The 14,396-nt window shown below is 41.4% G+C and overlaps 1 protein-coding gene across 8 annotated transcripts in view; it reads left to right on the top strand.

Moving 5' to 3' along the window:
* Positions 1-14,396, top strand: part of patj (PATJ crumbs cell polarity complex component) — a 191,767-nt gene that overhangs the window by 104,988 nt on the left and 72,383 nt on the right. The window lies entirely within an intron of this gene.

Genomic DNA, 14,396 nt, shown 5'->3' with positions numbered 1-14,396 from the left:
ACCTCATGGCTTGGTTTTTGCTCTGACATGCACTGTCAACTGTGGGACCTCATATAGACAGGTGAGCACCTTTCCAAATCATGTCCAATCAATTGAATTTACCACAGATGGACTCCAATCAAGTTGTAGAAACAGCTCAAGGATCGTCAATGGAAACATGATACACCTGAGCTCAATTTTGAGTCCTTATTGTACTTATGTAAATGAGGTGTTTTACTTTGATGCATTTTCAAAAATGTCTAAACCTGTTTTCACTTTTGTCATGATGGGTTATTGTGTGTAGATTGATGAGGAAAAACAGTTATTCAACTTCTTATGGTATAGGGGACGGTTGCATCCCACTTGGGCAAAAAACAGGGAAAATGCAGCGCGGCAAATAAAAAAAATGATATAAAAAATCAACTTTCATTAAATCACACATGTAAGATACTCAATTAATGCTACACTCGTTGTGAATCAGCCAACATGTCAGATTTTAAAAAGGCTTTTCGGCGAAAGCCTTAAGAAGCTGATGATAGCCCAATAGTAAACAGAGGGTAGCATATTTCAACCCTGCAGGCGCTACACAAAATGCAGAAATAAAATATAAAACATGCGTTACCTTTGAGGAGCTTCTTTTGTTGGCACTCCAATATGTCCCATAAACATCACAATTTGTCCTTTTGTTCGATTAATTCCGTCCATATATATCCAAATGTCCATTTATTTGCCACGTTTGATCCAGGGAAAAAAAACGGCTTCCAAAAAACGCAACATCACTACAAAATGTCATAGGTTGCCTGAAAACTTTGCCAAAATATTTCAAACTACTTTTAACGTTAATAATCGATCAAATTGATCAAGTCTATCTGTGTTCAATACAGGAAGATAACAAACCATGCTACTTTTCACGTCTTGCGCAACTCTCAACAGTGTTTCTCAATTCCGAGATGGCCTACTTCTTCATTGCACAAATGAATAACCTCAACCCAATTCCAAAGACTGGTAACATCCAGTGGAAGCGGTAAGAACTGAAAACAGGTTCCTAAGAAATATCATTTGCCAATGAGAATCCGGGGAACAGACAGAGACCAAAAAACAAAACAATTCTGAACGGTTAGCCCTTGGGGTCTTGTCTGCTACATAAGTTCTGTTATACTCACTGACATGATTCCAACAGTTTTAGAAACTTTAGTTTTCTATCCAAATCTACTAATAATATGCATATCTTATATTCCTGGCATGAGTAGCAGGAAGTTGAAATTGGGCACACCATTTATCCAAAAGTGAGAATGCTGCCCCCTATACCTTAAGAAGTTAATCTTTTTTTAGCATAAGGCTGTAACGTAAGAAAATGTGGAAATGTTAGGAGGTCTGAATACTTTCCGAATGCACTGTATGTAACCAAATTACCGGGATTAACAGTCCATTTACTACTGGTGACATACAGTGCCTTGCGAAAGTATTCGGCCCCCTTGAACTTTGCGACCTTTTGCCACATTTCAGGCTTCAAACATAAAGATATAAAACTGTATTTTTTTGTGAAGAATCAACAAGTGGGACACAATCATGAAGTGGAACGACATTTATTGGATATTAGACTTTTTTAACAAATCAAAACTGAAAAATTGGGCGTGCAAAATTATTCAGCCCCTTTACTTTCAGTGCAGCAAACTCTCTCCAGAAGTTCAGTGAGGATCTCTGAATGATCCAATGTTGACCAAAACGACTAATGATGATAAATACAATCCACCTGTGTGTAATCAAGTCTCCGTATAAATGCACCTGCACTGTGATAGTCTCAGAGGTCCATTAAAAGCGCAGAGAGCATCATGAAGAACAAGGAACACACCAGGCAGATCCGAGATACTGTTGTGAAGAAGTTCAAAGCCGGATTTGGATACAAAAAGATTTCCCAAGCTTTAAACATCCCAAGGAGCAGTGTGCAAGCGATAATATTGAAATGGAAGGAGTATCAGACCACTGCAAATCTACCAAGACCTGGCCGTCCCTCTAAACTTTCAGCTCATACAAGGAGAAGACTGATCAGAGATGCAGCCAAGAGGCCCATGATCACTCTGGATGAACTGCAGAGATCTACAGCTGAGGTGGGAGACTCTGTCCATAGGACAACAATCAGTCGTATATTGCACAAATCTAGCCTTTTATGGAAGAGTGGCAAGAAGAAAGCCATTTCTTAAAGATATCCATAAAAAGTGTTGTTTAAAGTTTGCCACAAGCCACCTGGGAGACACACCAAACATGTGGAAGAAGGTGCTCTGGTCAGATGAAACCAAAATTTAACTTTTTGGCAACAATGCAAAACGTTATGTTTGGTGTAAAAGCAACACAGCTCATCACCCTGAACACACCATCCCCACTGTCAAACATGGTGGTGGCAGCATCATGGTTTGGGCCTGCTTTTCTTCAGCAGGGACAGGGAAGATGGTTAAAATTGATGGGAAGATGGATGGAGCCAAATACAGGACCATTCTGGAAGAAAACCTGATGGAGTCTGCAAAAGACCCGAGACTGGGACGGAGATTTGTCTTCCAACAAGACAATGATCCAAAACATAAAGCAAAATCTACAATGGAATGGTTCAAAAATAAACATTTCCAGGTGTTAGAATGGCCAAGTCAAAGTCCAGACCTGAATCCAATCGAGAATCTGTGGAAAGAACTGAAAACTGCTGTTCACAAATGCTCTCCATCCAACCTCACTGAGCTCGAGCTGTTTTGCAAGGAGGAATGGGAAAAAATGTCAGTCTCTCGATGTGCAAAACTGATAGAGACATACCCCAAGCGACTTACAGCTGTAATCGCAGCAAAAGGTGGCGCTACAAAGTATTAACTTAAGGGGGCTGAATAATTTTGCACGCCCAATTTTTCAGTTTTTGATTTGTGAAAAAAGTTTGAAATATCCAATAAATGTCGTTCCACTTCATGATTGTGTCCCACTTGTTGTTGATTATTCACAAAAAAATACAGTTTTATATCTTTGTTTGAAGCCTGAAATGTGGAAAAAGGTCGCAAAGTTCAAGGGGGCCGAATACTTTCGCACGGCACTGTATGTAATAGGGAATCGATGAAAATAAAGGGTCAACATTTCGCACAATGAAACAGTGAATGTGCAAGAATTGTCGGGAGACAGCTGAGAGTATTCTAGAGAGCATAGTGCATTCTGGACAGCTGAGCGCATTCTGGAGAGAATGGCGCCCATAGGCTATCTTCGACACACACCCCTCCCCTTGTCTCCCTATTTTAAATTATACTCAAGACACATCACACATATTTTAGATGCTTATCACTGACAGCCACAACTCAATCAGCTAGGACTTTTGCAATGTGTGCTGCCTATGAAAGACCTGAAAGCGAGGGAGGGCGAGAGAGAGATAGGGTGTGCACGTATACGTACATATGTTTGTGTGTGCTCAGAGAAAATGTAGGACTACGTGTACATTGGTTCCTCCTCAGCCATTTTTTTCTGTTAATGCAAGTTATTTCAAGTTTGACCACCAGAGGGCATCTTTGAGAAGCATTTGATAGTTTTCCGTATTGGCATTACCAGAGAATTGAAAACCTTTTTTTGTAATACCATAGTATATGGGATTGATTTTTTTTTTAAATGTGGCTTAATTCATTTGATTAATATTATGGTGTTTCTATTCAGAGAAAAACAAAACACTCAGGGTTTCCATTAGGATGGAATGGAAAATATAGCGCTGTGCAACGTGACGGTCGGGAGCAGGATTGGAGGATTCTAAATTTGCCTTCATTCGGCAAGTTTGTTCTAATATTTCTGTAAATCAGTGATATTTATTCCCATAGTAATTAGTTATGGATCCATAATTGAATCAACATCTGCATTTTGAGAGTATTTTCATCATTTTATGAACAAAATATGTTTTTATTTATTAGGCTACTGTGCAGTCTACAATACATACTGTTGTTAACATAGGAAAGTCTCTAATTCCTTATGGCCTGCTCTCTCTTACATGTCTGTACTACATGTCTGTAGTACAGAATGTGGGGCACACGGGAGACTGGGTTTCAATTCCCCGTTGGGGAGGAAAAGGAGTAGGCTGTCCTTGTAAATAATATTTTTTTCTCAACTCATTCCATATGTGTTGTTTCATAGTTGTGATATCGTCACTATTATCCTACAATGTAGAAAATAGTAAAAGTTAAGATAAATCTTGGAATGAGTAGGTGTGTCCAAACTTTTGATTGGTACTTGCTTAATTCATTTGATTAATCTATTCCAAGCAAAACGCAAAACCCTCTGGGTTCACATTAGGGTGGAATGGAAATTATGGCGCTGTACAATGTGACGGTCATTAGTACAGTACTGGGCTATTTAGCTAAAGAATCCCCGCAGGGCACAAGGAAGAAGTAGGCTGTCCTGACTTGCCTAGTTAAATAAAGGTTACACTAAGAGCAGAACATTTCTGCACCCTAATTTTCTAATTCTTGTCTAACCAATACCCAAATGGAGATTAAGTGAAAATAAAAATCTCATTGATTTATCAAGACAAGTCCCCATGCTTGCCTCAGAGTGGCGCGAAACGGTGCTAAAATAGTTGTAGGCTTTTGCGTCTATCTTAAATATGCTATTTAAATAAATAAGGCCTACACCATTTCTAACAGCACATTACTGTACTCAACACTAGTGAGACTAAATTTGCCTATGGTACGTCTACATTATATCGGAAAAATATTTTTTTCAATGACGTGACTCTCCACCAATTACATTTAGAGGATTGGAGGATTCTAAATTAATATATAAGGGGCATTTTCCGTTAAGATCTGAGAATATCTGAGAATATATAAGTGGGCTTTTATGTAATTATACATTTATTAATAATAATGATAATCACTTTTATTAAAAAGTAACAATATTTTGGAGATTTAGATTTCATTTAACCTAGTGAGTGAGAAATATGCAATTCTTGGACATGGGATGAGACATTCTCACTAATTTGTAAATAAAGCCAGTTATGTAGAATTATTTATTTCTGGATAAACCTAACTTCATTATTTTTGCACACATCACTTCCTTATATTCGACAAGCAAAGATGAACTAGTCAAGGCCATCAAGATGTTTTGTCTTGAGAAATTGACAATACAACAATGCTACAAATACATTGATCATCTCTGCAAGGTTTTACCTGTGGTGGTGGAGCTGGGTGGGTGCGACCAAAAATGTTGTTTATATAAACATCCGCATTTGAATGTCTTTTTTCCTCATTATTTTATTAAAGAAAGCATAAAGATTTTGATGAAATGCTGTACTGCTGTTTTGAGTTAGAAATGTAACACTTTAGAGGACATCGAATGCATTGCAAGTTGAGGGATTTTCACAACAGTAGCCGGGTTCTAAAAAGTCTATTGTCCTGCTAATAGGAAGCAGTAGCATGATGGGCAACACCTGTTTCAGTTGTGAAAAACAAGTGTTTGCAAACCTGTTTTCAAAATGCCTCCAGTTGTCTATCACTACTGTAAATAAAAACACAGCTTCTTGTTTACATTCTTTGTGTCACACAGTTGTATCTACCTTTCCAATTACTTTTCGAGTTTGGGATTTACAAATGTGCGCTTTTAATTATTAGTTATATTGTTTAGGTCGAACGTGCAGACTTTTTTCTTTCAATTATTGGTTTGTGTAGGATGCTACATTTTTGACCAGTTAACTTGTAAGTAGGTCTTAATAAAATAAAATGAACTACTTCTGTTAAGCCTCAACTTACCTGTTTTTATATAGGTCTAGGCTGAGAGGAAATAGACTCCAACTAAGCGCTCTTGTTGTTGGTAAAGTCAAAGTAAAATGAGGATTATTGTTGAAATGAATTACTCGATTGGTGTAGGTTTTCTCCATCTGTTGGTGTGCAATATTTGCATAACAAGTTAGCGACAGTTGAAGTTCGAACTTAACATACACCTTAGCCAAATAGATTTAAACTTAGTTTTTAACAATTCGTGACATTTAATCCTAGTAAGAATTCCCTGTCTTAGGTCAGTTAGGATCACCACTTTATAGTAGAGATTTATTTCCGCTTTTATTTCTTTCATCACATTCCCAGTGGGTCAGAAGTTTACATACACTCAATTAGTATTTGGTAGCATTGCCTTTAAATTGTTTCACTTGGGTCAAATGTTTTGGGTAGCCTTCCACAAGCTTCCCACAATAAGTTGGGTGAATTTTGGCCCATTCCTCCTGACAGAGCTGGTGTAACTGAGCACAACTGTAAAAGCACATGCTTTTTCAGTTCTGCCCACAAATGTTCTATGGGATTGAGGTCAGGCTAGAATGTTGAGGGTTCGAAACCTGCTCCCTGCTTGTTTCATTACATTATGATGCTGTCTGCGAGCAAATAGCCTGGATTTTTACTCCTATCTCATTCCTCTCTTCCACGCGTCATTCTCCGCCTGAGTGGCTCGCTTGTGGCCTTCCTGGCAGGATGTACAGTTTTTCTTATCCTGTATATATGAATTACAAATCAGCCTTCACTTAAATCATGTTTCTAGGCTATTGCATAGTTACAATGTGTAATCATTGATGTCCCAGGAGCAGGAGTGGTAAACACTGTTGAAGTGTATAATTGTAATACATACATGCAGACACGGAGTTTGATACACCTGGTATTGGATAGGACTGGGGAAAAAACTAGCTAAATAGCCATTTTTGTACATTAACCCAATGACAAAAAAATATGCACAATCCTTTCTCTACATAAACTGACATTCCTCTCAATTGTAATTTTTTTTTTTTTTGCACGACTCGTTATAACGTTATAATTACTTAACTCTTAGCTTCCACCGGCATGGTCTCAACCCTGCTGAAGGTCACCAGGGACAGGTGTCTCACGTCAAATTCGTCATTGGAACCACTCGATATGATTGGTCATATAAAAACCTTGGGACCCAAATGCATACTGAGTGCCCTAACTCCCCCTTGCGGTGGCGCAATGAAGCCGTGACGCTGGGTACCTCTGAGTCCCGCGGTGTAAGCTCGCAACTTTTTCAAAGCAGAGCCGCTACGTGTGCAGTCAGTGTTTTGCGTCTTTGTGTTGTTCGTGTGTGCTTGTCAAGTGTCCCATTCTTTCATCACTATACCTCTGTCCCAAATGGCACACTATTCCCTATTTAGTGCACTACTTTTGAACCGGGCCCATAGGGTTCCCTCTGGTCGAAAGTAGTGCACGACATAGGGAAACTGATGCAATTTGGGTTGCAGACTGTGGCTATGCTGTGTTGCCAGGCCTGCTGTTAGCCATGTCCAGTGTTTAAGAGCCATGGTATGTAGGCTGGTGTTGTAGCATTGTGTGTGTGTGCGAGAGAGACCCATTGGTTGAATGTAGAACATTCTAATCACTAGCTACGTTATGCCATAACTCACATTCTGGGTCACTGATTCTCTACTGTCGCATCCAGGGGAGTGAATGCTTATTGTAGAATGATAGCAGTTATGTGTTTTGAATATAAATGCGTGTGTGCTTTCCATTCCAGAAAGGAGACTTGTCACAGTGCATCAACACACACTTAAACACCAGGGGCCAACTAGACCATTTGTGCATGAATCAAAAACACACAGGCGTTTCCATGTGAGTTCACTGGATTGGATTTGAACATGTTCTGTGTGTATGTCAAATCCAATTTGATTTGTCACATGCTTTGTAAACAACAGGTGTAGACGATCAGTGAAATGCTTCCTTTACGGGCCCTTCACAACAATGCAGAGAACAAATAATAAAACACTAGTAATAAATACACAATGAGTAATGATGACTTGGTTTTTACAGGTGGTACCAGTACCGTGTCGATGTGCAGGCACTGGCGTAACGCATTTTGTCTGGGATCTGTGTCAGCCAGACAGCCACTCATAGTTTTGACTACCGATCGCTGTCCATGGTGCTGAAATTGTGACGTGGCTGCGTATCTAATCGATAATGGGCTTTCTGTGGTTCCATGACATGTAGCTTATAGCTTTGGTTCAGCTGATACTTGTTTATTGGTAGACCTATTTGGTCGTCATTTCCTCAGCCTACATTTCACGAAGCTGTACATGGTGTCGCAGGGAGTCCATTTAGACTGCTGGCTGGCGGCGATAGTGTCATTTCTTGTTCAGTAATTAAAGTTGGAAATTCAAACATTTTAGAGTCTAATACATTTTCAATACAACAGCCTACTAATCAGCAACCAAATTATTTTTTTTTTTTTATGTTTAAATGCAACTGTCCTGTATAGCCTACCTGAACCTGCATGACATGAGCTGTCCTTGCGCTCTCTCCCTGTTTGGATAGAACGTTGTGAGTAAAACCAAACGATTTATGCCAATGTTTTTTTTAAATGTAGAGGGCTATAGAACTACAGTATGCGACTGCGTCGCCTTGAATTCTTATGTGCAAATGTTTTCACTGTGGCCTGTAGATCCAGGTTGCAGACCCGACTGTCGTCTATTCTGACTATTGAGACGGTGCGTTATACTGTATGTCCATTGCGCTGCACTCAATTTACCACACAACTCAAACGAAGGTTCACCAACTGGCAAGTGTCTTCACTGACATTTTCAACCTCTCCCTGACTGAGTCTGTAATACCAACGTGTTTCAAGCAGACCACCATAGTCCCTGTGCCCAAGAACACTAAGGTAACCTGCCTAAATGACTACCAACCCATAGCACTCACGTCTGTAGCCATGAAGTGCTTTCAAAGGCTGGTCATGGCTCACATCAACACCATTATCCCAGAAACTCTAGACTCACTCCAATTTGCATCCCACCCCTACAGATCCACAGATGATGCAATCTCGATTGCACTCCACACTTCCCTTTCACACCTGGAAAACGGAACACCTATGTGAGAATACTAATCATTGACGACAGCTCAGCGTTCAATAACCTTGTGCCCTCAAAGCTCATCACTAAGCTAAGGACCCTGAGACTAATCACCTCCCTCTGCAACTGGATCCTGGACTTCTTGACCGGCCGCCCCCAGGTGGTAAGGGTAGGTAACAACACATCCGCCACTCTGATCCTCAACACGGGGGCCCCTCGGGGGTGCATGCTCAGTCCCCTCTGGTACTCCCTGTTCACTCACGACTGCATGGCCAGGCACGACTCCAACACCATCATTAAGTTTGCCGATGACACAACAGTGGTAGGTCTGATCACCGACAATGACAAGACAGTCAGAGAGGTCAGAGACCTGGCCGTGTGTTGCCAGGACAACAACCTCTCCCTCAATGTGATCAAGACAAAGGAGATGATTGACAGGAAAAGGAGGACCGAGCACGCCCCCATTCTCATCGATGGGCTGTAGTGGAGCAGGTTGAGAGCTTCAAGGTCCTTGGTGTCCACATCACCAACAAACTAACATGGTTCAAGCACACCAAGACAGTCGTGAAGTGGGCATGACAAAACCTATTCCCCCTCAGGAGACTGAAAAGATTTGGCATGGGTCCTCAGATCCTCAAAAAGGCTGCACCATCGAGAGCATCCTGACTGGTTGCATCACTGCCTGGTATGGCAACGGCTCCGACTGGAAGGCACTACAGAGAGCAGTGTGTACAGCCCAGTACATAACTGGAGCCAAGCTTCTTGCCATCCAGGGCCTCTATACCAGGCCCAAAGACTCCAGCCACCCTAGTCAGACTGTTCTCTCTGCTACCGCTTGGCAAGCGGTATCGGAGTGCCAAGTCTAGGTCCAAAAGGCTTCTTAACAGCTTCTACCCCCAAGCCATAAGACTCTTGAACAATTAATCAAATTGCTTCCCAGACTATTTTCATTACCCTTTTACACTGCTGCTACTCTGTTTATTATCTAAGCATAGTCACTTTAACTCTACCTACATGTACTTATTACCTTATTTACCTCGTCTGACCGGTGCCCCCTGTATACGGCCTCGCTATTGTTATTTTACAGCTGCTCTTTAATTATTTGTTACTTAAAAAATGTTTAAAAAAGTTTCCTTAACACTTATTTTTCTTAACTGCATTGTTGGTTAAGGGCTTGTTAAGCATTTCACTAAGGTTTACACCTGTTGTATTCGGCGCATGTGACAAATAATTTGATGAACAATTTGTTTTGGTTTGAGCCCTCAAGAACTGTTATCCACTGAAGATGATCATCTGTTTGCATCTGCCAATTGTCTGTCCAGTATCCAGACAACCTGTCCCCGGAGCTCCCTACACAGTAAAGTGTTGAGGAGAATGACAGAGGCTCAATTAAAGACCTTGTCTGTCCAGTATCCAGACAACCTGTCCCCGGAGCTCCCTACACAGTAACGTGTTGAGGAGAATGACAGAGGCTCAATTAAAGACATTGTCTGTCCAGTATCCAGACAACCTGTCCCCGGAGCTCCCTACACAGTTAATCTCTTTCAGTAACGTGTTGAGGAGAATGACACAGGCTCAATTAAAGACATTGTCTGTCCAGTATCCAGACAACCTGTCCCCGGAGCTCCCTACACAGTAACGTGTTGAGGAGAATGACAGAGGCTCAATTAAAGACATTGTCTGTCCAGTATCCAGACAACCTGTCCCCGGAGCTCCCTACACAGTAACGTGTTGAGGAGAATGACAGAGGCTCAATTAAAGACATTGTCTGTCCAGTATCCAGACAACCTGTCCCCGGAGCTCCCTACACAGTAACGTGTTGAGGAGAATGACACAGGCTCAATTAAAGACATTGTCTGTCCAGTATCCAGACAACCTGTCCCCGGAGCTCCCTACACAGTTAATCTCTTTCAGTAACGTGTTGAGGAGAATGACAGAGGCTCAATTAAAGACATTGTCTGTCCAGTATCCAGACAACCTGTCCCCGGAGCTCCCTACACAGTAACGTGTTGAGGAGAATGACAGAGGCTCAATTAAAGACATTGCGTATTTGCTGTATTTGAAGCACCCCGCTCCCTTCTGCCCAGTTTCCCTGATGATGTTATGGCAATGAAGCGGTTTGTACCATCCCTGTAATTGTTGCATCTGCGGAGAGATCGTTTTCAGAACTAAAACTCAAAGAACTACCTAAGAAGCGTTATGTTTGCTGGTCTGATATGTGCTTTTGAACAGCTTCAATCAGTGTAGATGCAGATTTATTTTGTTGAGATATGGATTGTGTGTGTGTGCGCCATCGAGGGTGAATAGGAAGACCAAAGATTAGTGTCTTTGAACGGGTTATGGTAGTAGGTTTGAGTGTGCCAAGAACTGCAACGCTGCTGGGTTTCCCCACCCTCAACAGTTTCCCGTATGTGTCAAGAATGGTCCACCACCCAGAGGACATCCAGCCAACCTTGTAGAGTCCATACCCCGACGAATTGAGTCAGTCCTGAGGGCTAAAGGGGGTGCAACTCAATATTAAGTAGGTGTTCCTAATGTTTTGTCCATGCGTTGCACGTGATGAGTCAAAATAGTATGTGTGCTTCAGTAGGTTCAAATAGGGCAGAGCTAATTGAGACATTACTGTGCCACAGCGTCAATACTCCACAGAGGCTCAGCCACATTTCCTCTCCATGCGATGACCCCTCGCCCACTACTGTCTTTAGTCACACGGTCTTCAGTATACAAATGCTTACTTGCAGGTTCCTTCTAGGCAACAGTAAGAAACAAGGCGACAGTAAACATGCCGTCCCCGTGAATGATGCAGCCCACCCCTCCCCGGGCCAGTTAACACATATCAGTTAGTCAATCAGTGTAAATTTGTAAATGCCCGATCTCTCTGGCAAGACTCATCATTCACCCAAGCCAACGTACGGACGGAGACCGATCCACAGTCCCTTCCCCAATTTCATCATGGGGACAATACTAAAAGGTACGAGTACGAATGTAAAGTTAATGTCTCAGTAGAAAATAGTAGAAAATATTTTTGCGTAAGTTTTATACAGGGTGGTGCAATTTCTAGTTCAATGTTTTTGGGGAAGGGGGTTTGGGGGACAAGTGTTTAAATTGTGCAGTATTTAGTATTTAGCTATCATGATAAGTCTGGGAGCAGCAGTTGTACTATGTGTATAGCATCCCCTTGTAGGAACCTAAAATCCCCCAAAGTTCCCATAAGGATGGTAGAACAAGGAAAGTCCTCCCTCGTGGGGACATTTAACACGTGCCCATTAGGACAACTGCTATTTTAAGTGGATGGGTTAGGGTTAGTATTAGGATAAGGGTGTTGAGGGTTAGGGAAAATTAGGATTTTGACTGGAAATACATTTTCAGGTTCCCACGAGGATAGAACAAACCGAGTGTATGCTAGCATGTGGTTATCCTTGAAGACGAGGTGATGGACTGGGTCATAGGTGTTAAAGACCCACTGTTGGCCTAACCTTCCATATCCAGTCTAGATCGTTTTTGCTCATGTTTGGTCTTGGGGGAGGTTGCCACAGGATTCAAATAACTCGTTGTCACTGGCAGTTTATATTTGCAGCTTTTTACAACCAAGTGCAGCGGTTAGCCTGAGGGTCCAACTGTTTGTGTCATCATGCCAACTCCCTGGCCCTCATTGTCATGCTGAATGTTTGCCTTGACAATGACAGCAATGGTGTTGGCAAGAATACAAATAGACCTGGGACCAGGTTACAGGGGCTGTGCTTCTGACTGGAAGCCAACATGATAGATTATAGGCTCCATTTGAACAAACTTAACACAACGGTGGATCTAAGTGCTGGCACTAGATCTGGGGGTCAGAAATAGTTTTATGCTCCACAGCCGTTATTATGAGAGTAATAGCTGGCGGGAAGGGCTAGGTTTTGATGAATACACAGGTCAATCGAGGCGTTCCATGGCTTAATACTGCATGCTCTCCTGTCAAGTTGTAATGTCACATGCACAAGTACAGCGAAATGCTTTAAACCCCAAAATGAAGTAATCAATAACAAGAAAATGGTTTTAATAAGAACACAAAGTAAGCATACTGTATACAAGGTCAGTCAGTTCCAGTACCATGTTTACAATGTGCAGGGATACTGGAGTGATAGTTATATTTGTATAGGGGTAAGGTGACTAGCCTTCACGATGGATGATAAACAGAGTTCTGTAGCTTATTGACAGTCTTTGCGTTGTCATCAACTCCAATTCGGCTGGGGGCATGGACTATTCTCATCCTGGTCCATTGTGGATTGATTGGTACTACAGACTAAACAGCATTGGGCTACACTAACGAGTGATAGCAGCAGTACAACCCCCCCCCCCCCCAAAAAAAAAAAAATCCTGTGTTTACTCGTTGAAGCTGTCAAACAATCCAAACATATTGAGCATAGTTCTTTACATGTCGCACTTCTCCTCAAATAAATAATTCTGGGCTCCCGTAAATTGTATTGTGTGTGTGTGTGTGATGCATGTTCTCATTAAGCAATATATCACCTAGGCCTACCATTTATAGGACGGAAACATTTTTAATCGCCTGTTTGGAGGAGTATGTGTTTGGTAACCGGACAAAATGCTTGGGAATGTGAATGGACACAAGCTGAATGGAGTGTGCACTGCAGGTAGGCATATGCGACGAATGCAGGAGCATGCTCACGAATATACCGCTTAGAAAACCTTTTACGGATAGGCTCCTTGGCTAATGCATGGCCAGGATAAGAAAGTCACCAGACCCATTGCTCTTGAACCAGCTTTCATCGTTGTAGGATAAGGGTAGCCTATAAGGGCTTGTTTGTTTGTTTTTTAATCAAGTGAAACTGAAAACAAGCAATTGTAACAGGAAAATAACTCAAATGTTTCTAAATACTCTAGTTCCATGATAGCCTGCCTGTATTCTTCTTTTTTACGCGCATCCAAAATAATTACAGGATCTGGCTAAGATAATGTAATAGCCTATATTGAACAAAATATAAATGCCATGTTTCATGATCTGAAATAAAAGATCCCTGAAATTTTCCATACTCACAAAAAGCTTATTTCTCTCAAATTTTGTGCACAATTGTTTTTTACATCCCTGTTAGTGAGCATGTATCCTTTGGCAAGAGAATCCATCCACCTGACAGGTGTGGCATATCAAGAAGCTGATTAAACGGTATGATCATTACACAGGTGGACAATAAAATGCCTTCTGAACCGTAGCTATGTAAAATCTTTGTCGCTTGTTGCATTTATATTTTTGTCTAGTGTAGATAAAAAGGGGATGTCCACTCCCTGTTTCCTGTTCTGCTGCCGCCAAACTTGATCTTTTAATAAAACCTTGGAGTTTAGATTTATTTCAAAAGAACCAAAACCCTTTATCGTCTTGACTACTTGATGAATGCATTGGGTATGACAAAAAACATCAATTTGGGAAGATATGCGTGTTGTTTAATGAAATTCAACTAAAGGGGGAAAATATATTTAGCGCATGTTTCCAAATACGAGGATTACAGGCATAAAAAAAAAAGTAAACTCTCGTGGTGTGAAGCCTCCCCTCTGTCTCCATCCCTCGATAGCGCTATGGAAG

The sequence above is a fragment of the Oncorhynchus keta genome, chromosome 1 (assembly GCF_023373465.1).
Source record: "Oncorhynchus keta strain PuntledgeMale-10-30-2019 chromosome 1, Oket_V2, whole genome shotgun sequence".
NCBI classification, from domain to species: domain Eukaryota; kingdom Metazoa; phylum Chordata; class Actinopteri; order Salmoniformes; family Salmonidae; genus Oncorhynchus; species Oncorhynchus keta.
Note: the sequence above shows the minus strand (reverse complement) of the source record. Positions and strands in the feature narration are given on the sequence as shown.